The sequence below is a fragment of the Leuresthes tenuis genome, unplaced genomic scaffold, assembly GCF_036924035.1.
Source record: "Leuresthes tenuis unplaced genomic scaffold, fLeuTen1.0.hap1 SCAF_23, whole genome shotgun sequence".
Taxonomy (NCBI): Eukaryota; Metazoa; Chordata; class Actinopteri; order Atheriniformes; family Atherinopsidae; genus Leuresthes; species Leuresthes tenuis.
In genome coordinates, this window is record NW_027325377.1 from 6,451,238 (window position 1) to 6,474,274 (window position 23,037).

Consider the following 23,037-nt stretch of genomic DNA (forward strand, 5'->3'; position numbering starts at 1 on the left):
GTATGACAACACCCACAAATGCACTTGGTATCAAAGGACAATACAACTCAAAGCTCCCCCACTCATTCCTAAGTTGCCTCAAGTCCTTCTTAAATTAAGTTCTTATGTGGAACTTGATTGACAGATCCAGAAGTCAATACCAGTATCTTGTAAGCACACACTCTGCAGTCTCGTCTCAGGCAGTTTTGGTATGTGTTCTTTAAATCAAGACAGAAACGCTTTGTATTCATATGCGCATGGAAAATAATTGAATTCTGAGATTTTCAAGATTTTTAAAAATAAAGGAGGAAACTGAAATATAGATCTGTAAGGGAATAGAAGACCAGCATGGACATGGGGCTTTTCAAAACATGGATTGATTACACCTAGCTTAGACCCTGTAGTACATAGCAAATTGACAGAGACGCACTGAGATGCTCAAGTGCAGAAGTGACGATAGGAGCTAGTACAGCAACCCACAGTCTAATTAGGATGCAATCCAAATCACATGATGATTGTTTAGGATACCCAATTGCTGACATGAACTCAGGAAGATCAATGGCAGAAAAATGGAGATGTGGAACCTGTTCTGTCTTAAAGTTGGTCTTGTTGACAAAATATGACGTGAGTTTAGGTGGTGGTGAAACCTATGATAAATGCTTGATGGGTGACTTTGGGTTGATTCTTTGATCCCAAATGCAACTCTCTTGTTCACTCAAGTTGTTAATTAAGAGTGCTGATAACAATTGCAAACATGTCGTGTCTTACTTTGTTGTTTGGAGCTGTAGCAGTTTGCTGTCCCCTAACTCAACATGAGTGAATACACTGAACAACCCCAACGTTAAAACCACTGACAGTTAAGTGAACAACTCTTCTTCTTTTTTACAATGCAATTTTTAGCTGGACAAACCATTATGCCAGCTTTTACTTGGATTTTTCGTTGACCTTCCACAAGTTTACACTCACAGCTGGGATTTGCAGTGTTACAGATTCGTTTACACACATACTTTTGGCAACTAATCTCCACTTTAGAATAAGAGATTAGAGAACTTTGAAATAAAAAAGACGGAAGCCACGCTGACAATGAGTGAGCTGAACTGAAAGTTCTAGGATGTCTCTATTCGAAGATCGAATGTACAGAGGGTATCTTTTTGTACTCTGTGGTGCGGGCACTCTTGTGATGGCTGTGACAGCTCTTGGAACCTGTTCTGTCTTAAAGTTGGTCTTGTTGATAAAATATGACGTGAGTTTAGGTGGTGGTGAGTTGGTGGAACCTGGCGGATGAGTCAAAGAAGAAAGAAAGCCATCACAAATTCCCAGGATTCTGTGGCCGTTTTAGCTGTCCACGCGCTCTCTCATCAAAGGCAAACACAGCAAATTTCGGCTCGTTGGTCTAGGGGTATGATTCTCGCTTCGGGTGCGAGAGGTCCCGGGTTCAAATCCCGGACGAGCCCTTCCCAGCTTTATTGACCTTGTATCTCTGCTTTACTGTGAAGAAGAAGGATTGAATGAACAATTACTAGTATGACAACACCCACAAATGCACTTGGTATCAAAGGACAATACAACTCAAAGCTCCCCCACTCATTCCTAAGTTGCCTCAAGTCCTTCTTAAATTAAGTTCTTATGTGGAACTTGATTGACAGATCCAGAAGTCAATACCAGTATCTTGTAAGCACACACTCTGCAGTCTCGTCTCAGGCAGTTTTGGTATGTGTTCTTTAAATCAAGACAGAAACGCTTTGTATTCATATGCGCATGGAAAATAATTGAATTCTGAGATTTTCCAGATTTTTAAAAATAAAGGAGGAAACTGAAATATAGATCTGTAAGGGAATAGAAGACCAGCATGGACATGGGGCTTTTCAAAACATGGATTGATTACACCTAGCTTAGACCCTGTAGTACATAGCAAATTGACAGAGACGCACTGAGATGCTCAAGTGCAGAAGTGACGATAGGAGCTAGTACAGCAACCCACAGTCTAATTAGGATGCAATCCAAATCACATGATGATTGTTTAGGATACCCAATTGCTGACATGAACTCAGGAAGATCAATGGCAGAAAAATGGAGATGTGGAACCTGTTCTGTCTTAAAGTTGGTCTTGTTGACAAAATATGACGTGAGTTTAGGTGGTGGTGAAACCTATGATAAATGCTTGATGGGTGACTTTGGGTTGATTCTTTGATCCCAAATGCAACTCTCTTGTTCACTCAAGTTGTTAATTAAGAGTGCTGATAACAATTGCAAACATGTCGTGTCTTACTTTGTTGTTTGGAGCTGTAGCAGTTTGCTGTCCCCTAACTCAACATGAGTGAATACACTGAACAACCCCAACGTTAAAACCACTGACAGTTAAGTGAACAACTCTTCTTCTTTTTTACAATGCAATTTTTAGCTGGACAAACCATTATGCCAGCTTTTACTTGGATTTTTCGTTGACCCTCCACAAGTTTACACTCACAGCTGGGATTTGCAGTGTTACAGATTCGTTTACACACATACTTTTGGCAACTAATCTCCACTTTAGAATAAGAGATTAGAGAACTTTGAAATAAAAAAGACGGAAGCCACGCTGACAATGAGTGAGCTGAACTGAAAGTTCTAGGATGTCTCTATTCGAAGATCGAATGTACAGAGGGTATCTTTTTGTACTCTGTGGTGCGGGCACTCTTGTGATGGCTGTGACAGCTCTTGGAACCTGTTCTGTCTTAAAGTTGGTCTTGTTGATAAAATATGACGTGAGTTTAGGTGGTGGTGAGTTGGTGGAACCTGGCGGATGAGTCAAAGAAGAAAGAAAGCCATCACAAATTCCCAGGATTCTGTGGCCATGTTAGCTGTCCACGAGCTCTCTCATCAAAGGCAAACACAGCAAATTTCGGCTCGTTGGTCTAGGGGTATGATTCTCGCTTCGGGTGCGAGAGGTCCCGGGTTCAAATCCCGGACGAGCCCTTCCCAGCTTTACTGACCTTGTGTCTCTGCTTTACTGTGAAGAGGAAGTATTGAATGAACAATTACTAGTATGACAACACCCACAAATGCACTGGGTATCAAAGGACAATACAACTCAAAGCTCCCCCACTCATTCCTAAGTTGCCTCAAGTCCTTCTTAAATTAAGTTCTTATTTGGAACTTGATTGACAGATCCAGAAGTCAATACCAGTATCACTTGAGCACACACTCTGCAGTCTCGTCTCAAGCAGTTTTGGTATGTTTTCTTTAAATCAAGACGGAAACGCTTTGTATTCATATGCGCATGGAAAATAATTGAATTCTCAGATTTTTAAACATAAAGGAGGAAACTGAAATATAGATCTGTAAGGGAATAGAAGACCAGCATGGACATGGGGCTTTTCAAAACATGGATTGATTACACCTAGCTTAGACCCTGTAGTACATAGCAAATTGACAGAGACGCACTGAGATGCTCAAGTGCAGAAGTGACGATAGGAGCTAGTACATCAACCCACAGTCTAATTAGGATGCAATCCAAATCACATGATGACTGTTTAGGATACCCAATTGCTGACATGAACTCAGGAAGATCAATGGCAGAAAAATTGAGATGTGGAACCTGTTCTGTCTTAAAGTTGGTCTTGTTGACAAAATATGACGTGAGTTTAGGTGGTGGTGAAACCTATGATAAATGCTTGATGGGTGACTTTGGGTTGATTCTTTGATCCCAAATGCAACTCTCTTGTTCACTCAAGTTGTTAATTAAGAGTGCTGATAACAATTGCAAACATGTCGTGTCTTACTTTGTTGTTTGGAGCTGTAGCAGTTTGCTGTCCCCTAACTCAACATGAGTGAATACACTGAACAACCCCAACGTTAAAACCACTGACAGTTAAGTGAACAACTCTTCTTCTTTTTTACAATGCAATTTTTAGCTGGACAAACCATTATGCCAGCTTTTACTTGGATTTTTCGTTGACCCTCCACAAGTTTACACTCACAGCTGGGATTTGCAGTGTTACAGATTCGTTTACACACATACTTTTGGCAACTAATCTCCACTTTAGAATAAGAGATTAGAGAACTTTGAAATAAAAAAGACGGAAGCCACGCTGACAATGAGTGAGCTGAACTGAAAGTTCTAGGATGTCTCTATTCGAAGATCGAATGTACAGAGGGTATCTTTTTGTACTCTGTGGTGCGGGCACTCTTGTGATGGCTGTGACAGCTCTTGGAACCTGTTCTGTCTTAAAGTTGGTCTTGTTGATAAAATATGACGTGAGTTTAGGTGGTGGTGAGTTGGTGGAACCTGGCGGATGAGTCAAAGAAGAAAGAAAGCCATCACAAATTCCCAGGATTCTGTGGCCATGTTAGCTGTCCACGAGCTCTCTCATCAAAGGCAAACACAGCAAATTTCGGCTCGTTGGTCTAGGGGTATGATTCTCGCTTCGGGTGCGAGAGGTCCCGGGTTCAAATCCCGGACGAGCCCTTCCCAGCTTTACTGACCTTGTGTCTCTGCTTTACTGTGAAGAGGAAGTATTGAATGAACAATTACTAGTATGACAACACCCACAAATGCACTGGGTATCAAAGGACAATACAACTCAAAGCTCCCCCACTCATTCCTAAGTTGCCTCAAGTCCTTCTTAAATTAAGTTCTTATTTGGAACTTGATTGACAGATCCAGAAGTCAATACCAGTATCACTTGAGCACACACTCTGCAGTCTCGTCTCAAGCAGTTTTGGTATGTTTTCTTTAAATCAAGACGGAAACGCTTTGTATTCATATGCGCATGGAAAATAATTGAATTCTCAGATTTTTAAACATAAAGGAGGAAACTGAAATATAGATCTGTAAGGGAATAGAAGACCAGCATGGACATGGGGCTTTTCAAAACATGGATTGATTACACCTAGCTTAGACCCTGTAGTACATAGCAAATTGACAGAGACGCACTGAGATGCTCAAGTGCAGAAGTGACGATAGGAGCTAGTACATCAACCCACAGTCTAATTAGGATGCAATCCAAATGACATGATGACTGTTTAGGATACCCAATTGCTGACATGAACTCAGGAAGATCAATGGCAGAAAAATGGAGATGTGGAACCTGTTCTGTCTTAAAGTTGGTCTTGTTGACAAAATATGACGTGAGTTTAGGTGGTGGTGAAACCTATGATAAATGCTTGATGGGTGACTTTGGGTTGCTTCTTTGATCACCAATGCGTCTCTCTTTGTTCACTCAACTTGTTAATTAAGAGTGCTGATAACAATTGCAAACATGTTGTGTCTTACTTTGTTGTTTGGAGCTGTAGCAGTTTGCTGTCCCCTAACTCAACATGAGTGAATACACTGAACAACCCCAACGTTAAAACCACTGACAGTTAAGTGAACAACTCTTCTTCTTTTTTACAATGCAATTTTTAGCTGGACAAACCGTTATGCCAGCTTTTACTTGGATTTTTCGTTGACCCTCCACAAGTTTATACTCACAGCTGGGATTTGCAGTGTTACAGATTCATTTACACACATACTTTTGGCAACTAATCTCCACTTTAGAATAAGAGATTAGAGAACTTTGAAATAAAAAAGACGGAAGCCACGCTGACAATGAGTGAGCTGAAGTGAAAGTTCTAGGATGTCTCTATTCGAAGATCGAACGTACAGAGGGTATCTTTTTGTACTCTGTGGTGCGGGCGCTCTTGTGATGGCTGTGACGGCTCTTGGAACCTGTTCTGTCTTAAAGTTGGTCTTGTTGATAAAATATGACGTGAGTTTAGGTGGTGGTGAGTTGGTGGAACCTGGCGGATGAGTCAAAGAAGAAAGAAATCCATCACAAATTCCCAGGATTCTGTGGCCGTTTTAGCTGTCCACGCGCTCTCTCATCAAAGGCAAACACAGCAAATTTCGGCTCGTTGGTCTAGGGGTATGATTCTCGCTTAGGGTGCGAGAGGTCCCGGGTTCAAATCCCGGACGAGCCCTTCCCAGCTTTATTGACCTTGTATCTCTGCTTTACTGTGAAGAAGAAGGATTGAATGAACAATTACTAGTATGACAACACCCACAAATGCACTTGGTATCAAAGGACAATACAACTCAAAGCTCCCCCACTCATTCCTAAGTTGCCTCAAGTCCTTTTTAAATTAAGTTCTTATGTGGAACTTGATTGACAGATCCAGAAGTCAATACCAGTATCTTGTAAGCACACACTCTGCAGTCTCGTCTCAGGCAGTTTTGGTATGTGTTCTTTAAATCAAGACAGAAACGCTTTGTATTCATATGCGCATGGAAAATAATTGAATTCTGAGATTTTCCAGATTTTTAAAAATAAAGGAGGAAACTGAAATATAGATCTGTAAGGGAATAGAAGACCAGCATGGACATGGGGCTTTTCAAAACATGGATTGATTACACCTAGCTTAGACCCTGTAGTACATAGCAAATTGACAGAGACGCACTGAGATGCTCAAGTGCAGAAGTGACGATAGGAGCTAGTACAGCAACCCACAGTCTAATTAGGATGCAATCCAAATCACATGATGATTGTTTAGGATACCCAATTGCTGACATGAACTCAGGAAGATCAATGGCAGAAAAATGGAGATGTGGAACCTGTTCTGTCTTAAAGTTGGTCTTGTTGACAAAATATGACGTGAGTTTAGGTGGTGGTGAAACCTATGATAAATGCTTGATGGGTGACTTTGGGTTGATTCTTTGATCCCAAATGCAACTCTCTTGTTCACTCAAGTTGTTAATTAAGAGTGCTGATAACAATTGCAAACATGTCGTGTCTTACTTTGTTGTTTGGAGCTGTAGCAGTTTGCTGTCCCCTAACTCAACATGAGTGAATACACTGAACAACCCCAACGTTAAAACCACTGACAGTTAAGTGAACAACTCTTCTTCTTTTTTACAATGCAATTTTTAGCTGGACAAACCATTATGCCAGCTTTTACTTGGATTTTTCGTTGACCCTCCACAAGTTTACACTCACAGCTGGGATTTGCAGTGTTACAGATTCGTTTACACACATACTTTTGGCAACTAATCTCCACTTTAGAATAAGAGATTAGAGAACTTTGAAATAAAAAAGACGGAAGCCACGCTGACAATGAGTGAGCTGAACTGAAAGTTCTAGGATGTCTCTATTCGAAGATCGAATGTACAGAGGGTATCTTTTTGTACTCTGTGGTGCGGGCACTCTTGTGATGGCTGTGACAGCTCTTGGAACCTGTTCTGTCTTAAAGTTGGTCTTGTTGATAAAATATGACGTGAGTTTAGGTGGTGGTGAGTTGGTGGAACCTGGCGGATGAGTCAAAGAAGAAAGAAAGCCATCACAAATTCCCAGGATTCTGTGGCCATGTTAGCTGTCCACGCGCTCTCTCATCAAAGGCAAACACAGCAAATTTCGGCTCGTTGGTCTAGGGGTATGATTCTCGCTTCGGGTGCGAGAGGTCCCGGGTTCAAATCCCGGACGAGCCCTTCCCAGCTTTACTGACCTTGTGTCTCTGCTTTACTGTGAAGAGGAAGTATTGAATGAACAATTACTAGTATGACAACACCCACAAATGCACTGGGTATCAAAGGACAATACAACTCAAAGCTCCCCCACTCATTCCTAAGTTGCCTCAAGTCCTTCTTAAATTAAGTTCTTATTTGGAACTTGATTGACAGATCCAGAAGTCAATACCAGTATCACTTGAGCACACACTCTGCAGTCTCGTCTCAAGCAGTTTTGGTATGTTTTCTTTAAATCAAGACGGAAACGCTTTGTATTCATATGCGCATGGAAAATAATTGAATTCTCAGATTTTTAAACATAAAGGAGGAAACTGAAATATAGATCTGTAAGGGAATAGAAGACCAGCATGGACATGGGGCTTTTCAAAACATGGATTGATTACACCTAGCTTAGACCCTGTAGTACATAGCAAATTGACAGAGACGCACTGAGATGCTCAAGTGCAGAAGTGACGATAGGAGCTAGTACATCAACCCACAGTCTAATTAGGATGCAATCCAAATCACATGATGACTGTTTAGGATACCCAATTGCTGACATGAACTCAGGAAGATCAATGGCAGAAAAATGGAGATGTGGAACCTGTTCTGTCTTAAAGTTGGTCTTGTTGACAAAATATGACGTGAGTTTAGGTGGTGGTGAAACCTATGATAAATGCTTGATGGGTGACTTTGGGTTGCTTCTTTGATCACCAATGCGTCTCTCTTTGTTCACTCAACTTGTTAATTAAGAGTGCTGATAACAATTGCAAACATGTTGTGTCTTACTTTGTTGTTTGGAGCTGTAGCAGTTTGCTGTCCCCTAACTCAACATGAGTGAATACACTGAACAACCCCAACGTTAAAACCACTGACAGTTAAGTGAACAACTCTTCTTCTTTTTTACAATGCAATTTTTAGCTGGACAAACCGTTATGCCAGCTTTTACTTGGATTTTTCGTTGACCCTCCACAAGTTTATACTCACAGCTGGGATTTGCAGTGTTACAGATTCATTTACACACATACTTTTGGCAACTAATCTCCACTTTAGAATAAGAGATTAGAGAACTTTGAAATAAAAAAGACGGAAGCCACGCTGACAATGAGTGAGCTGAAGTGAAAGTTCTAGGATGTCTCTATTCGAAGATCGAACGTACAGAGGGTATCTTTTTGTACTCTGTGGTGCGGGCGCTCTTGTGATGGCTGTGACGGCTCTTGGAACCTGTTCTGTCTTAAAGTTGGTCTTGTTGATAAAATATGACGTGAGTTTAGGTGGTGGTGAGTTGGTGGAACCTGGCGGATGAGTCAAAGAAGAAAGAAATCCATCACAAATTCCCAGGATTCTGTGGCCGTTTTAGCTGTCCACGCGCTCTCTCATCAAAGGCAAACACAGCAAATTTCGGCTCGTTGGTCTAGGGGTATGATTCTCGCTTAGGGTGCGAGAGGTCCCGGGTTCAAATCCCGGACGAGCCCTTCCCAGCTTTATTGACCTTGTATCTCTGCTTTACTGTGAAGAAGAAGGATTGAATGAACAATTACTAGTATGACAACACCCACAAATGCACTTGGTATCAAAGGACAATACAACTCAAAGCTCCCCCACTCATTCCTAAGTTGCCTCAAGTCCTTCTTAAATTAAGTTCTTATGTGGAACTTGATTGACAGATCCAGAAGTCAATACCAGTATCTTGTAAGCACACACTCTGCAGTCTCGTCTCAGGCAGTTTTGGTATGTGTTCTTTAAATCAAGACAGAAACGCTTTGTATTCATATGCGCATGGAAAATAATTGAATTCTGAGATTTTCCAGATTTTTAAAAATAAAGGAGGAAACTGAAATATAGATCTGTAAGGGAATAGAAGACCAGCATGGACATGGGGCTTTTCAAAACATGGATTGATTACACCTAGCTTAGACCCTGTAGTACATAGCAAATTGACAGAGACGCACTGAGATGCTCAAGTGCAGAAGTGACGATAGGAGCTAGTACATCAACCCACAGTCTAATTAGGATGCAATCCAAATCACATGATGACTGTTTAGGATACCCAATTGCTGACATGAACTCAGGAAGATCAATGGCAGAAAAATGGAGATGTGGAACCTGTTCTGTCTTAAAGTTGGTCTTGTTGACAAAATATGACGTGAGTTTAGGTGGTGGTGAAACCTATGATAAATGCTTGATGGGTGACTTTGGGTTGCTTCTTTGATCACCAATGCGTCTCTCTTTGTTCACTCAACTTGTTAATTAAGAGTGCTGATAACAATTGCAAACATGTTGTGTCTTACTTTGTTGTTTGGAGCTGTAGCAGTTTGCTGTCCCCTAACTCAACATGAGTGAATACACTGAACAACCCCAACGTTAAAACCACTGACAGTTAAGTGAACAACTCTTCTTCTTTTTTACAATGCAATTTTTAGCTGGACAAACCGTTATGCCAGCTTTTACTTGGATTTTTCGTTGACCCTCCACAAGTTTATACTCACAGCTGGGATTTGCAGTGTTACAGATTCATTTACACACATACTTTTGGCAACTAATCTCCACTTTAGAATAAGAGATTAGAGAACTTTGAAATAAAAAAGACGGAAGCCACGCTGACAATGAGTGAGCTGAAGTGAAAGTTCTAGGATGTCTCTATTCGAAGATCGAACGTACAGAGGGTATCTTTTTGTACTCTGTGGTGCGGGCGCTCTTGTGATGGCTTTGACGGCTCTTGGAACCTGTTCTGTCTTAAAGTTGGTCTTGTTGATAAAATATGACGTGAGTTTAGGTGGTGGTGAGTTGGTGGAACCTGGCGGATGAGTCAAAGAAGAAAGAAATCCATCACAAATTCCCAGGATTCTGTGGCCGTTTTAGCTGTCCACGCGCTCTCTCATCAAAGGCAAACACAGCAAATTTCGGCTCGTTGGTCTAGGGGTATGATTCTCGCTTCGGGTGCGAGAGGTCCCGGGTTCAAATCCCGGACGAGCCCTTCCCAGCTTTATTGACCTTGTATCTCTGCTTTACTGTGAAGAAGAAGGATTGAATGAACAATTACTAGTATGACAACACCCACAAATGCACTTGGTATCAAAGGACAATACAACTCAAAGCTCCCCCACTCATTCCTAAGTTGCCTCAAGTCCTTCTTAAATTAAGTTCTTATGTGGAACTTGATTGACAGATCCAGAAGTCAATACCAGTATCTTGTAAGCACACACTCTGCAGTCTCGTCTCAGGCAGTTTTGGTATGTGTTCTTTAAATCAAGACAGAAACGCTTTGTATTCATATGCGCATGGAAAATAATTGAATTCTGAGATTTTCCAGATTTTTAAAAATAAAGGAGGAAACTGAAATATAGATCTGTAAGGGAATAGAAGACCAGCATGGACATGGGGCTTTTCAAAACATGGATTGATTACACCTAGCTTAGACCCTGTAGTACATAGCAAATTGACAGAGACGCACTGAGATGCTCAAGTGCAGAAGTGACGATAGGAGCTAGTACATCAACCCACAGTCTAATTAGGATGCAATCCAAATCACATGATGATTGTTTAGGATACCCAATTGCTGACATGAACTCAGGAAGATCAATGGCAGAAAAATGGAGATGTGGAACCTGTTCTGTCTTAAAGTTGGTCTTGTTGACAAAATATGACGTGAGTTTAGGTGGTGGTGAAACCAATGATAAATGCTTGATGGGTGACTTTGGGTTGCTTCTTTGATCACAAATGCGTCTCTCTTTGTTCACTCAACTTGTTAATTAAGAGTGCTGATAACAATTGCAAACATGTTGTGTCTTACTTTGTTGTTTGGAGCTGTAGCAGTTTGCTGTCCCCTAACTCAACATGAGTGAATACACTGAACAACCCCAACGTTAAAACCACTGACAGTTAAGTGAACAACTCTTCTTCTTTTTTACAATGCAATTTTTAGCTGGACAAACCATTATGCCAGCTTTTACTTGGATTTTTCGTTGACCCTCCACAAGTTTACACTCACAGCTGGGATTTGCAGTGTTACAGATTCGTTTACACACATACTTTTGGCAACTAATCTCCACTTTAGAATAAGAGATTAGAGAACTTTGAAATAAAAAAGACGGAAGCCACGCTGACAATGAGTGAGCTGAACTGAAAGTTCTAGGATGTCTCTATTCGAAGATCGAATGTACAGAGGGTATCTTTTTGTACTCTGTGGTGCGGGCGCTCTTGTGATGGCTGTGACAGCTCTTGGAACCTGTTCTGTCTTAAAGTTGGTCTTGTTGATAAAATATGACGTGAGTTTAGGTGGTGGTGAGTTGGTGGAACCTGGCGGATGAGTCAAAGAAGAAAGAAAGCCATCACAAATTCCCAGGATTCTGTGGCCATGTTAGCTGTCCACGCGCTCTCTCATCAAAGGCAAACACAGCAAATTTCGGCTCGTTGGTCTAGGGGTATGATTCTCGCTTCGGGTGCGAGAGGTCCCGGGTTCAAATCCCGGACGAGCCCTTCCCAGCTTTACTGACCTTGTGTCTCTGCTTTACTGTGAAGAGGAAGTATTGAATGAACAATTACTAGTATGACAACACCCACAAATGCACTGGGTATCAAAGGACAATACAACTCAAAGCTCCCCCACTCATTCCTAAGTTGCCTCAAGTCCTTCTTAAATTAAGTTCTTATTTGGAACTTGATTGACAGATCCAGAAGTCAATACCAGTATCACTTGAGCACACACTCTGCAGTCTCGTCTCAAGCAGTTTTGGTATGTTTTCTTTAAATCAAGACGGAAACGCTTTGTATTCATATGCGCATGGAAAATAATTGAATTCTCAGATTTTTAAACATAAAGGAGGAAACTGAAATATAGATCTGTAAGGGAATAGAAGACCAGCATGGACATGGGGCTTTTCAAAACATGGATTGATTACACCTAGCTTAGACCCTGTAGTACATAGCAAATTGACAGAGACGCACTGAGATGCTCAAGTGCAGAAGTGACGATAGGAGCTAGTACATCAACCCACAGTCTAATTAGGATGCAATCCAAATCACATGATGACTGTTTAGGATACCCAATTGCTGACATGAACTCAGGAAGATCAATGGCAGAAAAATGGAGATGTGGAACCTGTTCTGTCTTAAAGTTGGTCTTGTTGACAAAATATGACGTGAGTTTAGGTGGTGGTGAAACCTATGATAAATGCTTGATGGGTGACTTTGGGTTGCTTCTTTGATCACCAATGCGTCTCTCTTTGTTCACTCAACTTGTTAATTAAGAGTGCTGATAACAATTGCAAACATGTTGTGTCTTACTTTGTTGTTTGGAGCTGTAGCAGTTTGCTGTCCCCTAACTCAACATGAGTGAATACACTGAACAACCCCAACGTTAAAACCACTGACAGTTAAGTGAACAACTCTTCTTCTTTTTTACAATGCAATTTTTAGCTGGACAAACCGTTATGCCAGCTTTTACTTGGATTTTTCGTTGACCCTCCACAAGTTTATACTCACAGCTGGGATTTGCAGTGTTACAGATTCATTTACACACATACTTTTGGCAACTAATCTCCACTTTAGAATAAGAGATTAGAGAACTTTGAAATAAAAAAGACGGAAGCCACGCTGACAATGAGTGAGCTGAAGTGAAAGTTCTAGGATGTCTCTATTCGAAGATCGAACGTACAGAGGGTATCTTTTTGTACTCTGTGGTGCGGGCGCTCTTGTGATGGCTGTGACGGCTCTTGGAACCTGTTCTGTCTTAAAGTTGGTCTTGTTGATAAAATATGACGTGAGTTTAGGTGGTGGTGAGTTGGTGGAACCTGGCGGATGAGTCAAAGAAGAAAGAAATCCATCACAAATTCCCAGGATTCTGTGGCCGTTTTAGCTGTCCACGCGCTCTCTCATCAAAGGCAAACACAGCAAATTTCGGCTCGTTGGTCTAGGGGTATGATTCTCGCTTAGGGTGCGAGAGGTCCCGGGTTCAAATCCCGGACGAGCCCTTCCCAGCTTTATTGACCTTGTATCTCTGCTTTACTGTGAAGAAGAAGGATTGAATGAACAATTACTAGTATGACAACACCCACAAATGCACTTGGTATCAAAGGACAATACAACTCAAAGCTCCCCCACTCATTCCTAAGTTGCCTCAAGTCCTTCTTAAATTAAGTTCTTATGTGGAACTTGATTGACAGATCCAGAAGTCAATACCAGTATCTTGTAAGCACACACTCTGCAGTCTCGTCTCAGGCAGTTTTGGTATGTGTTCTTTAAATCAAGACAGAAACGCTTTGTATTCATATGCGCATGGAAAATAATTGAATTCTGAGATTTTCCAGATTTTTAAAAATAAAGGAGGAAACTGAAATATAGATCTGTAAGGGAATAGAAGACCAGCATGGACATGGGGCTTTTCAAAACATGGATTGATTACACCTAGCTTAGACCCTGTAGTACATAGCAAATTGACAGAGACGCACTGAGATGCTCAAGTGCAGAAGTGACGATAGGAGCTAGTACATCAACCCACAGTCTAATTAGGATGCAATCCAAATCACATGATGACTGTTTAGGATACCCAATTGCTGACATGAACTCAGGAAGATCAATGGCAGAAAAATGGAGATGTGGAACCTGTTCTGTCTTAAAGTTGGTCTTGTTGACAAAATATGACGTGAGTTTAGGTGGTGGTGAAACCTATGATAAATGCTTGATGGGTGACTTTGGGTTGCTTCTTTGATCACCAATGCGTCTCTCTTTGTTCACTCAACTTGTTAATTAAGAGTGCTGATAACAATTGCAAACATGTTGTGTCTTACTTTGTTGTTTGGAGCTGTAGCAGTTTGCTGTCCCCTAACTCAACATGAGTGAATACACTGAACAACCCCAACGTTAAAACCACTGACAGTTAAGTGAACAACTCTTCTTCTTTTTTACAATGCAATTTTTAGCTGGACAAACCGTTATGCCAGCTTTTACTTGGATTTTTCGTTGACCCTCCACAAGTTTATACTCACAGCTGGGATTTGCAGTGTTACAGATTCATTTACACACATACTTTTGGCAACTAATCTCCACTTTAGAATAAGAGATTAGAGAACTTTGAAATAAAAAAGACGGAAGCCACGCTGACAATGAGTGAGCTGAAGTGAAAGTTCTAGGATGTCTCTATTCGAAGATCGAACGTACAGAGGGTATCTTTTTGTACTCTGTGGTGCGGGCGCTCTTGTGATGGCTTTGACGGCTCTTGGAACCTGTTCTGTCTTAAAGTTGGTCTTGTTGATAAAATATGACGTGAGTTTAGGTGGTGGTGAGTTGGTGGAACCTGGCGGATGAGTCAAAGAAGAAAGAAATCCATCACAAATTCCCAGGATTCTGTGGCCGTTTTAGCTGTCCACGCGCTCTCTCATCAAAGGCAAACACAGCAAATTTCGGCTCGTTGGTCTAGGGGTATGATTCTCGCTTCGGGTGCGAGAGGTCCCGGGTTCAAATCCCGGACGAGCCCTTCCCAGCTTTATTGACCTTGTATCTCTGCTTTACTGTGAAGAAGAAGGATTGAATGAACAATTACTAGTATGACAACACCCACAAATGCACTTGGTATCAAAGGACAATACAACTCAAAGCTCCCCCACTCATTCCTAAGTTGCCTCAAGTCCTTCTTAAATTAAGTTCTTATGTGGAACTTGATTGACAGATCCAGAAGTCAATACCAGTATCTTGTAAGCACACACTCTGCAGTCTCGTCTCAGGCAGTTTTGGTATGTGTTCTTTAAATCAAGACAGAAACGCTTTGTATTCATATGCGCATGGAAAATAATTGAATTCTGAGATTTTCCAGATTTTTAAAAATAAAGGAGGAAACTGAAATATAGATCTGTAAGGGAATAGAAGACCAGCATGGACATGGGGCTTTTCAAAACATGGATTGATTACACCTAGCTTAGACCCTGTAGTACATAGCAAATTGACAGAGACGCACTGAGATGCTCAAGTGCAGAAGTGACGATAGGAGCTAGTACATCAACCCACAGTCTAATTAGGATGCAATCCAAATCACATGATGATTGTTTAGGATACCCAATTGCTGACATGAACTCAGGAAGATCAATGGCAGAAAAATGGAGATGTGGAACCTGTTCTGTCTTAAAGTTGGTCTTGTTGACAAAATATGACGTGAGTTTAGGTGGTGGTGAAACCAATGATAAATGCTTGATGGGTGACTTTGGGTTGCTTCTTTGATCACAAATGCGTCTCTCTTTGTTCACTCAACTTGTTAATTAAGAGTGCTGATAACAATTGCAAACATGTTGTGTCTTACTTTGTTGTTTGGAGCTGTAGCAGTTTGCTGTCCCCTAACTCAACATGAGTGAATACACTGAACAACCCCAACGTTAAAACCACTGACAGTTAAGTGAACAACTCTTCTTCTTTTTTACAATGCAATTTTTAGCTGGACAAACCATTATGCCAGCTTTTACTTGGATTTTTCGTTGACCCTCCACAAGTTTACACTCACAGCTGGGATTTGCAGTGTTACAGATTCGTTTACACACATACTTTTGGCAACTAATCTCCACTTTAGAATAAGAGATTAGAGAACTTTGAAATAAAAAAGACGGAAGCCACGCTGACAATGAGTGAGCTGAACTGAAAGTTCTAGGATGTCTCTATTCGAAGATCGAATGTACAGAGGGTATCTTTTTGTACTCTGTGGTGCGGGCGCTCTTGTGATGGCTGTGACAGCTCTTGGAACCTGTTCTGTCTTAAAGTTGGTCTTGTTGATAAAATATGACGTGAGTTTAGGTGGTGGTGAGTTGGTGGAACCTGGCGGATGAGTCAAAGAAGAAAGAAAGCCATCACAAATTCCCAGGATTCTGTGGCCATGTTAGCTGTCCACGCGCTCTCTCATCAAAGGCAAACACAGCAAATTTCGGCTCGTTGGTCTAGGGGTATGATTCTCGCTTCGGGTGCGAGAGGTCCCGGGTTCAAATCCCGGACGAGCCCTTCCCAGCTTTACTGACCTTGTGTCTCTGCTTTACTGTGAAGAGGAAGTATTGAATGAACAATTACTAGTATGACAACACCCACAAATGCACTGGGTATCAAAGGACAATACAACTCAAAGCTCCCCCACTCATTCCTAAGTTGCCTCAAGTCCTTCTTAAATTAAGTTCTTATTTGGAACTTGATTGACAGATCCAGAAGTCAATACCAGTATCACTTGAGCACACACTCTGCAGTCTCGTCTCAAGCAGTTTTGGTATGTTTTCTTTAAATCAAGACGGAAACGCTTTGTATTCATATGCGCATGGAAAATAATTGAATTCTCAGATTTTTAAACATAAAGGAGGAAACTGAAATATAGATCTGTAAGGGAATAGAAGACCAGCATGGACATGGGGCTTTTCAAAACATGGATTGATTACACCTAGCTTAGACCCTGTAGTACATAGCAAATTGACAGAGACGCACTGAGATGCTCAAGTGCAGAAGTGACGATAGGAGCTAGTACATCAACCCACAGTCTAATTAGGATGCAATCCAAATCACATGATGACTGTTTAGGATACCCAATTGCTGACATGAACTCAGGAAGATCAATGGCAGAAAAATGGAGATGTGGAACCTGTTCTGTCTTAAAGTTGGTCTTGTTGACAAAATATGACGTGAGTTTAGGTGGTGGTGAAACCTATGATAAATGCTTGATGGGTGACTTTGGGTTGCTTCTTTGATCACCAATGCGTCTCTCTTTGTTCACTCAACTTGTTAATTAAGAGTGCTGATAACAATTGCAAACATGTTGTGTCTTACTTTGTTGTTTGGAGCTGTAGCAGTTTGCTGTCCCCTAACTCAACATGAGTGAATACACTGAACAACCCCAACGTTAAAACCACTGACAGTTAAGTGAACAACTCTTCTTCTTTTTTACAATGCAATTTTTAGCTGGACAAACCGTTATGCCAGCTTTTACTTGGATTTTTCGTTGACCCTCCACAAGTTTATACTCACAGCTGGGATTTGCAGTGTTACAGATTCATTTACACACATACTTTTGGCAACTAATCTCCACTTTAGAATAAGAGATTAGAGAACTTTGAAATAAAAAAGACGGAAGCCACGCTGACAATGAGTGAGCTGAAGTGAAAGTTCTAGGATGTCTCTATTCGAAGATCGAACGTACAGAGGGTATCTTTTTGTACTCTGTGGTGCGGGCGCTCTTGTGATGGCTGTGACGGCTCTTGGAACCTGTTCTGTCTTAAAGTTGGTCTTGTTGATAAAATATGACGTGAGTTTAGGTGGTGGTGAGTTGGTGGAACCTGGCGGATGAGTCAAAGAAGAAAGAAATCCATCACAAATTCCCAGGATTCTGTGGCCGTTTTAGCTGTCCACGCGCTCTCTCATCAAAGGCAAACACAGCAAATTTCGGCTCGTTGGTCTAGGGGTATGATTCTCGCTTCGGGTGCGAGAGGTCCCGGGTTCAAATCCCGGACGAGCCCTTCCCAGCTTTATTGACCTTGTATCTCTGCTTTACTGTGAAGAAGAAGGATTGAATGAACAATTACTAGTATGACAACACCCACAAATGCACTTGGTATCAAAGGACAATACAACTCAAAGCTCCCCCACTCATTCCTAAGTTGCCTCAAGTCCTTCTTAAATTAAGTTCTTATGTGGAACTTGATTGACAGATCCAGAAGTCAATACCAGTATCTTGTAAGCACACACTCTGCAGTCTCGTCTCAGGCAGTTTTGGTATGTGTTCTTTAAATCAAGACAGAAACGCTTTGTATTCATATGCGCATGGAAAATAATTGAATTCTGAGATTTTCAAGATTTTTAAAAATAAAGGAGGAAACTGAAATATAGATCTGTAAGGGAATAGAAGACCAGCATGGACATGGGGCTTTTCAAAACATGGATTGATTACACCTAGCTTAGACCCTGTAGTACATAGCAAATTGACAGAGACGCACTGAGATGCTCAAGTGCAGAAGTGACGATAGGAGCTAGTACATCAACCCACAGTCTAATTAGGATGCAATCCAAATCACATGATGATTGTTTAGGATACCCAATTGCTGACATGAACTCAGGAAGATCAATGGCAGAAAAATGGAGATGTGGAACCTGTTCTGTCTTAAAGTTGGTCTTGTTGACAAAATATGACGTGAGTTTAGGTGGTGGTGAAACCTATGATAAATGCTTGATGGGTGACTTTGGGTTGCTTCTTTGATCACCAATGCATCTCTCTTTGTTCACTCAACTTGTTAATTAAGAGTGCTGATAACAATTGCAAACATGTTGTGTCTTACTTTGTTGTTTGGAGCTGTAGCAGTTTGCTGTCCCCTAACTCAACATGAGTGAATACACTGAACAACCCCAACGTTAAAACCACTGACAGTTAAGTGAACAACTCTTCTTCTTTTTTACAATGCAATTTTTAGCTGGACAAACCGTTATGCCAGCTTTTACTTGGATTTTTCGTTGACCCTCCACAAGTTTATACTCACAGCTGGGATTTGCAGTGTTACAGATTCATTTACACACATACTTTTGGCAACTAATCTCCACTTTAGAATAAGAGATTAGAGAACTTTGAAATAAAAAAGACGGAAGCCACGCTGACAATGAGTGAGCTGAACTGTTAGTTCTAGGATGTCTCTGTACAGAGGGTATCTTTTTGTACTCTGTGGTGCGGGCGCTCTTGTGATGGCTGTGACAGCTCTTGGAACCTGTTCTGTCTTAAAGTTGGTCTTGTTGATAAAATATGACGTGAGTTTAGGTGGTGGTGAGTTGGTGGAACCTGGCGGATGAGTCAAAGAAGAAAGAAATCCATCACAAATTCCCAGGATTCTGTGGCCGTTTTAGCTGTCCACGCGCTCTCTCATCAAAGGCTAACACAGCAAATTTCGGCTCGTTGGTCTAGGGGTATGATTCTCGCTTAGGGTGCGAGAGGTCCCGGGTTCAAATCCCGGACGAGCCCTTCCCAGCTTTATTGACCTTGTATCTCTGCTTTACTGTGAAGAAGAAGGATTGAATGAACAATTACTAGTATGACAACACCCACAAATGCACTTGGTATCAAAGGACAATACAACTCAAAGCTCCCCCACTCATTCCTAAGTTGCCTCAAGTCCTTCTTAAATTAAGTTCTTATGTGGAACTTGATTGACAGATCCAGAAGTCAATACCAGTATCACTTGAGCACACACTCTGCAGTCTCGTCTCAGGCAGTTTTGGTATGTTTTCTTTAAATCAAGACAGAAACGCTTTGTATTCATAAGCGCATGGAAAATAATTGAATTCTCAGATTTTTAAACATAAAGGAGGAAACTGAAATATAGATCTGTAAGGGAATAGAAGACCAGCATGGACATGGGGCTTTTCAAAACATGGATTGATTACACCTAGCTTAGACCCTGTAGTACATAGCAAATTGACAGAGACGCACTGAGATACTCAAGTGCAGAAGTGACGATAGGAGCTAGTACATCAACCCACAGTCTAATTAGGATGCAATCCAAATCACATGATGATTGTTTAGGATACCCAATTGCTGACATGAACTCAGGAAGATCAATGGCAGAAAAATGGAGATGTGGAACCTGTTCTGTCTTAAAGTTGGTCTTGTTGACAAAATATGACGTGAGTTTAGGTGGTGGTGAAACCAATGATAAATGCTTGATGGGTGACTTTGGGTTGCTTCTTTGATCACAAATGCGTCTCTCTTTGTTCACTCAACTTGTTAATTAAGAGTGCTGATAACAATTGCAAACATGTTGTGTCTTACTTTGTTGTTTGGAGCTGTAGCAGTTTGCTGTCCCCTAACTCAACATGAGTGAATACACTGAACAACCCCAACGTTAAAACCACTGACAGTTAAGTGAACAACTCTTCTTCTTTTTTACAATGCAATTTTTAGCTGGACAAACCGTTATGCCAGCTTTTACTTGGATTTTTCGTTGACCCTCCACAAGTTTACACTCACAGCTGGGATTTGCAGTGTTACAGATTCGTTTACACACATACTTTTGGCAACTAATCTCCACTTTAGAATAAGAGATTAGAGAACTTTGAAATAAAAAAGACAGAAGCCACGCTGACAATGAGTGAGCTGAACTGTTAGTTCTAGGATGTCTCTATTCGAAGATCGAACGTACAGAGGGTATCTTTTTGTACTCTGTGGTGCGGGCGCTCTTGTGATGGCTGTGACAGCTCTTGGAACCTGTTCTGTCTTAAAGTTGGTCTTGTTGATAAAATATGACGTGAGTTTAGGTGGTGGTGAGTTGGTGGAACCTGGCGGATGAGTCAAAGAAGAAAGAAATCCATCACAAATTCCCAGGATTCTGTGGCCGTTTTAGCTGTCCACGCGCTCTCTCATCAAAGGCAAACACAGCAAATTTCGGCTCGTTGGTCTAGGGGTATGATTCTCGCTTAGGGTGCGAGAGGTCCCGGGTTCAAATCCCGGACGAGCCCTTCCCAGCTTTATTGACCTTGTATCTCTGCTTTACTGTGAAGAAGAAGGATTGAATGAACAATTACTAGTATGACAACACCCACAAATGCACTTGGTATCAAAGGACAATACAACTCAAAGCTCCCCCACTCATTCCTAAGTTGCCTCAAGTCCTTCTTAAATTAAGTTCTTATGTGGAACTTGATTGACATATCCAGAAGTCAATACCAGTATCACTTGAGCACACACTCTGCAGTCTCGTCTCAGGCAGTTTTGGTATGTTTTCTTTAAATCAAGACAGAAACGCTTTGTATTCATAAGCGCATGGAAAATAATTGAATTCTCAGATTTTTAAACATAAAGGAGGAAACTGAAATATAGATCTGTAAGGGAATAGAAGACCAGCATGGACATGGGGCTTTTCAAAACATGGATTGATTACACCTAGCTTAGACCCTGTAGTACATAGCAAATTGACAGAGACGCACTGAGATGCTCAAGTGCAGAAGTGACGATAGGAGCTAGTACATCAACCCACAGTCTAATTAGGATGCAATCCAAATCACATGATGATTGTTTAGGATACCCAATTGCTGACATGAACTCAGGAAGATCAATGGCAGAAAAATGGAGATGTGGAACCTGTTCTGTCTTAAAGTTGGTCTTGTTGACAAAATATGACGTGAGTTTAGGTGGTGGTGAAACCTATGATAAATGCTTGATGGGTGACTTTGGGTTGCTTCTTTGATCACAAATGCGTCTCTCTTTGTTCACTCAACTTGTTAATTAAGAGTGCTGATAACAATTGCAAACATGTCGTGTCTTACTTTGTTGTTTGGAGCTGTAGCAGTTTGCTGTCCCCTAACTCAACATGAGTGAATACACTGAACAACCCCAACGTTAAAACCACTGACAGTTAAGTGAACAACTCTTCTTCTTTTTTACAATGCAATTTTTAGCTGGACAAACCGTTATGCCAGCTTTTACTTGGATTTTTCGTTGACCCTCCACAAGTTTACACTCACAGCTGGGATTTGCAGTGTTACAGATTCATTTACACACATACTTTTGGCAACTAATCTCCACTTTAGAATAAGAGATTAGAGAACTTTGAAATAAAAAAGACGGAAGCCACGCTGACAATGAGTGAGCTGAAGTGAAAGTTCTAGGATGTCTCTATTCGAAGATCGAACGTACAGAGGGTATCTTTTTGTACTCTGTGGTGCGGGCGCTCTTGTGATGGCTGTGACGGCTCTTGGAACCTGTTCTGTCTTAAAGTTGGTCTTGTTGATAAAATATGACCTGAGTTTAGGTGGTGGTGAGTTGGTGGAACCTGGCGGATGAGTCAAAGAAGAAAGAAATCCATCACAAATTCCCAGGATTCTGTGGCCGTTTTAGCTGTCCACGCGCTCTCTCATCAAAGGCAAACACAGCAAATTTCGGCTCGTTGGTCTAGGGGTATGATTCTCGCTTAGGGTGCGAGAGGTCCCGGGTTCAAATCCCGGACGAGCCCTTCCCAGCTTTATTGACCTTGTATCTCTGCTTTACTGTGAAGAAGAAGGATTGAATGAACAATTACTAGTATGACAACACCCACAAATGCACTTGGTATCAAAGGACAATACAACTCAAAGCTCCCCCACTCATTCCTAAGTTGCCTCAAGTCCTTCTTAAATTAAGTTCTTATGTGGAACTTGATTGACAGATCCAGAAGTCAATACCAGTATCACTTGAGCACACACTCTGCAGTCTCGTCTCAGGCAGTTTTGGTATGTTTTCTTTAAATCAAGACAGAAACGCTTTGTATTCATAAGCGCATGGAAAATAATTGAATTCTCAGATTTTTAAACATAAAGGAGGAAACTGAAATATAGATCTGTAAGGGAATAGAAGACCAGCATGGACATGGGGCTTTTCAAAACATGGATTGATTACACCTAGCTTAGACCCTGTAGTACATAGCAAATTGACAGAGACGCACTGAGATGCTCAAGTGCAGAAGTGACGATAGGAGCTAGTACATCAACCCACAGTCTAATTAGGATGCAATCCAAATCACATGATGATTCTTTAGGATACCCAATTGCTGACATGAACTCAGGAAGATCAATGGCAGAAAAATGGAGATGTGGAACCTGTTCTGTCTTAAAGTTGGTCTTGTTGACAAAAT

The 23,037-nt window shown here is 41.3% G+C and overlaps 15 non-coding genes across 15 annotated transcripts; all 15 read left to right on the forward strand.

Moving 5' to 3' along the window:
• The first annotated feature begins 1,361 nt into the window (after window positions 1-1,361).
• On the forward strand, window positions 1,362-1,433 carry trnap-cgg (transfer RNA proline (anticodon CGG)). Its single transcript has one exon. It is a non-coding gene; the product is annotated as a tRNA-Pro (tRNA).
• A 1,429-nt stretch (window positions 1,434-2,862) lies between these two features.
• Window positions 2,863-2,934, forward strand: trnap-cgg (transfer RNA proline (anticodon CGG)). The gene has a single exon. It is a non-coding gene; the product is annotated as a tRNA-Pro (tRNA).
• Window positions 2,935-4,354: 1,420 nt separating this feature from the next.
• On the forward strand, window positions 4,355-4,426 carry trnap-cgg (transfer RNA proline (anticodon CGG)). The gene has a single exon. It is a non-coding gene; the product is annotated as a tRNA-Pro (tRNA).
• A 1,421-nt stretch (window positions 4,427-5,847) lies between these two features.
• On the forward strand, window positions 5,848-5,919 carry trnap-agg (transfer RNA proline (anticodon AGG)). The gene has a single exon. It is a non-coding gene; the product is annotated as a tRNA-Pro (tRNA).
• Window positions 5,920-7,348: 1,429 nt separating this feature from the next.
• trnap-cgg (transfer RNA proline (anticodon CGG)) lies at window positions 7,349-7,420 on the forward strand. The gene has a single exon. It is a non-coding gene; the product is annotated as a tRNA-Pro (tRNA).
• Window positions 7,421-8,841: 1,421 nt separating this feature from the next.
• trnap-agg (transfer RNA proline (anticodon AGG)) lies at window positions 8,842-8,913 on the forward strand. The gene has a single exon. It is a non-coding gene; the product is annotated as a tRNA-Pro (tRNA).
• A 1,430-nt stretch (window positions 8,914-10,343) lies between these two features.
• trnap-cgg (transfer RNA proline (anticodon CGG)) lies at window positions 10,344-10,415 on the forward strand. Its single transcript has one exon. It is a non-coding gene; the product is annotated as a tRNA-Pro (tRNA).
• Window positions 10,416-11,845: 1,430 nt separating this feature from the next.
• trnap-cgg (transfer RNA proline (anticodon CGG)) lies at window positions 11,846-11,917 on the forward strand. Its single transcript has one exon. It is a non-coding gene; the product is annotated as a tRNA-Pro (tRNA).
• A 1,421-nt stretch (window positions 11,918-13,338) lies between these two features.
• Window positions 13,339-13,410, forward strand: trnap-agg (transfer RNA proline (anticodon AGG)). The gene has a single exon. It is a non-coding gene; the product is annotated as a tRNA-Pro (tRNA).
• A 1,430-nt stretch (window positions 13,411-14,840) lies between these two features.
• Window positions 14,841-14,912, forward strand: trnap-cgg (transfer RNA proline (anticodon CGG)). The gene has a single exon. It is a non-coding gene; the product is annotated as a tRNA-Pro (tRNA).
• Window positions 14,913-16,342: 1,430 nt separating this feature from the next.
• On the forward strand, window positions 16,343-16,414 carry trnap-cgg (transfer RNA proline (anticodon CGG)). The gene has a single exon. It is a non-coding gene; the product is annotated as a tRNA-Pro (tRNA).
• A 1,421-nt stretch (window positions 16,415-17,835) lies between these two features.
• Window positions 17,836-17,907, forward strand: trnap-cgg (transfer RNA proline (anticodon CGG)). The gene has a single exon. It is a non-coding gene; the product is annotated as a tRNA-Pro (tRNA).
• A 1,415-nt stretch (window positions 17,908-19,322) lies between these two features.
• trnap-agg (transfer RNA proline (anticodon AGG)) lies at window positions 19,323-19,394 on the forward strand. The gene has a single exon. It is a non-coding gene; the product is annotated as a tRNA-Pro (tRNA).
• A 1,421-nt stretch (window positions 19,395-20,815) lies between these two features.
• On the forward strand, window positions 20,816-20,887 carry trnap-agg (transfer RNA proline (anticodon AGG)). Its single transcript has one exon. It is a non-coding gene; the product is annotated as a tRNA-Pro (tRNA).
• A 1,421-nt stretch (window positions 20,888-22,308) lies between these two features.
• On the forward strand, window positions 22,309-22,380 carry trnap-agg (transfer RNA proline (anticodon AGG)). The gene has a single exon. It is a non-coding gene; the product is annotated as a tRNA-Pro (tRNA).
• The last annotated feature ends 657 nt before the right edge of the window (window positions 22,381-23,037 follow it).